This window comes from Mytilus californianus, unplaced genomic scaffold (assembly GCF_021869535.1).
Source record: "Mytilus californianus isolate M0D057914Y unplaced genomic scaffold, xbMytCali1.0.p SCAF_11, whole genome shotgun sequence".
In the NCBI taxonomy this organism is placed as follows: Eukaryota; Metazoa; Mollusca; class Bivalvia; order Mytilida; family Mytilidae; genus Mytilus; species Mytilus californianus.
Genome location: NW_026262593.1, coordinates 21156726 through 21159609, shown reverse-complemented (window position 1 = coordinate 21159609; position 2884 = coordinate 21156726). Strand labels below are relative to the sequence as shown.

Here is a 2884-nt window from a genome sequence, read left to right as displayed (position 1 = left end):
TATGTGCTTTGCTCATTGTTGAAGGCCCTACTGTGACCTATAGCTGTTAATTTCTGTGTCATTTGGTCTCTTGTGGAGAGTTGTCTCATTGGCAATCATACCACATCTACTTTTTTATATTTACATCAACAGATATAAACAATTCACCAAAGTCAAGGTGAGACAACAAAACTTAGTTGTAAGATCTTTGAAATTTTTTACACGGTACAAGTTTTTCTCATTGTTGGAGATTGTACGGTGACAGTAACACCTGTAACTGCTTAACCCATTTCTTATGCACTTTGGTTCGATAAACTCACTGAATATCATACCACATCTCCTTATTTTTATATGCATTACAATTTACATGTGCATGTAATTGTAAATATATATATATCAGAACAAACTTCATTGCGTCACTTTTATTTATGCATCCTTTGGCCATGTCATGTTGGCACAATACAAGTTCTAAAATTACACAACATAAAACAACTAAATGTTATTTCAGATGAAAGTTTTGTTTCAGTTCCATTCATAGGATTTATTAGAATTTGTATGTTTTGCCAAGTCCAATAATTAGCTCTATGTGCACGTGTTAATTGGAGACTTTTCTATCCTGTATACGAGTTTTGGAACTAATTCTGTTTCTTTTTTTGAAAAAAGTGAGCAAACAAATCTTGCACATTTAAACCTTTGTCTGCCATCACACTGTCACCTGGATCACATAATTGAACTATTCTACATCTTTCAACTATTTCACAGTCACTAGTACAACCAACATATGCATTAGAGACATAGATGACTAAACCACCAGATGTCGAACATACAAGTATTTTCAGTGTTTCTGTTTTTATATGATGAAAAGGTTGCCTGAGCTCTAGGAGCTTTAGGTTTTATCACGGGATATTCTGTGCTGTCAATAATAATCCAAGTTGTAGGAAACTTTAATTTGAAGTTGGATGGCGAAAAATACTTGACTAAACCACTAAATGGCCAAGTGTTAGCCTCACGCCACTGTTTAAAAATAAAAACAATCCATGTTTACACAACATTCTTAACACTAGTTCCAATCTAGAATCTAGACAGTTCAAAGTTGGTTGTATAATGCCTTAATTTCATCAAAGTCATAAAAAAACTGATTTTCAAATGACACCCTATCCATTTGAAAATATATGTATCTCAAACAATGTGCTGCTGGACCAAGTGTGGTCAAAACAAATAAAAATTTAGTATACAACTCTGAACCGGTATAAAAATGCATGGCTGTGTCACATGTCATCATTTCAAAATTCTCTGCTGAAAATATAGGCATTGATGGTGTTTGCGTAATTCCATCTGTGAAGCTCAACATAAGCTCGGCAGTTGGTGGTGGACAGTCATAAATCCTGTCTGCAGTATGAATGACTTCTTCAGGAAAACCAACTTTACAATCAAAACTTTCCTCTAGATTTCTACTACAATATTCATCAAGTTTAGTTCTTTTGTTTTCACAGGAAACTGCCCTGATTTTTCTTTTTGCGGACGATTCAGTCTCTTGTTTGGTCCAGGAAAATAGGCTGGGAATGGCAGTAGAATTAAGTCTCTGTATGGTGGGTTTGCGCCCTGAAAAAGGTTATAAAACATTAGTTTTTTGATAATCAAATGAACTTCCATTAGCAATGCATACTTTGTACTACCTGGCAAAATATTAACTAGATTTATTCATTACAATCTGGATAAAACTATGTTAGCCTGATTCAATGTACATCAAAATGCATGTTATGTAAATCCAAAGGACAAACACAAACAATGAGAGACTTATGCAACAAACGTACATTGTTTGTACCTAAATAACTATAATATAGATGAAAGCATGTCATTGTTTTGTTCCTGTTAACATTGTCATTGATATTTTTCAAGAAAGTCTATGAGGCATAGCTTATGCATTCCTGTCATTACTACATTAGCATAATTACTGCTAAAATAATTCTCAGTATGATATACCTCTTGTAAGAAATCATTATAATTGTAGCAAGCACCAAAAAATCTCAAACAGATCACATTGAATCGTAATCCAAAAAATTATGACGTCTTGAACTAACCACCCCTTTTATTCTAAAACGATAATTGTGGTTGTAAACAGACTTTGGTTTATTCGCATGGCGATTACATATATAACTATATATTTTAAAAAGAAAATAGAGTTTTACCATGAATAGTTTCCTGCACGTAGTCTTTTTCAGTAAAATGTGCCTTGCAAACAACAGCTGATTGAGATGGACTCCACGATTTCATCGTGTTCTCGTCCAATCTGCGTATGGGCCATGGCGTTGATCCAACTTTTCCTTCTTTTTAAGTCATTTGGAAATGCATGTCCTCCTCTTAAATGACATCCAGGTACACAACAACAAGTACTTGGCATCGTTAATTAAAAATGCAACTGTATAGTTGCACAGTGCAGAAACCGGAAGTTTAGGAACAGGATCGGCTACCACGGAGCCACCTATTCAGGAACGATAATTTGCTACTTTATATAACTGCGAAATAACAATCAATAACGTTAGATGGGTTCACGTGCATAAACAGAAATGCGCTTTAAATTGTATAATATAATTCATGTTCAGTCGACCTTTAATTATTATATCAACGACTGAAATGATTTATAAACATCTAGATTGCAGATAACACTCGAAATTAACCCGACCTCTTTCCAAACAGAATTCAAATAATTCTAGTTTGTCAATCGGTTGACTGCTTATAATGCAAAATACAAATATATCAAAAGTTTTTAAAACTAACAAAACACAATGATCGTTTCTCTATTTCCCAATGTAAATGAAATGAAACAAAAAACATTTTATATCACAATAAGAAGAGGAGAGAATCAATATTTTCCGGATCTACTTGGAGCCTAATGACCCCCCAC

The 2884-nt window shown here is 33.8% G+C and overlaps 1 long non-coding RNA gene across 1 annotated transcript; it reads right to left on the bottom strand.

Annotated features, from left to right (window-relative positions):
• Positions 1-386: 386 nt before the first annotated feature.
• Positions 387-2884, bottom strand: LOC127720965 (uncharacterized). The gene is made up of 2 exons (XR_007991008.1): positions 2169-2884; positions 387-1581 (listed from the first exon to the last, which is right to left on the bottom strand). It is a non-coding gene; the product is annotated as an uncharacterized LOC127720965 (long non-coding RNA).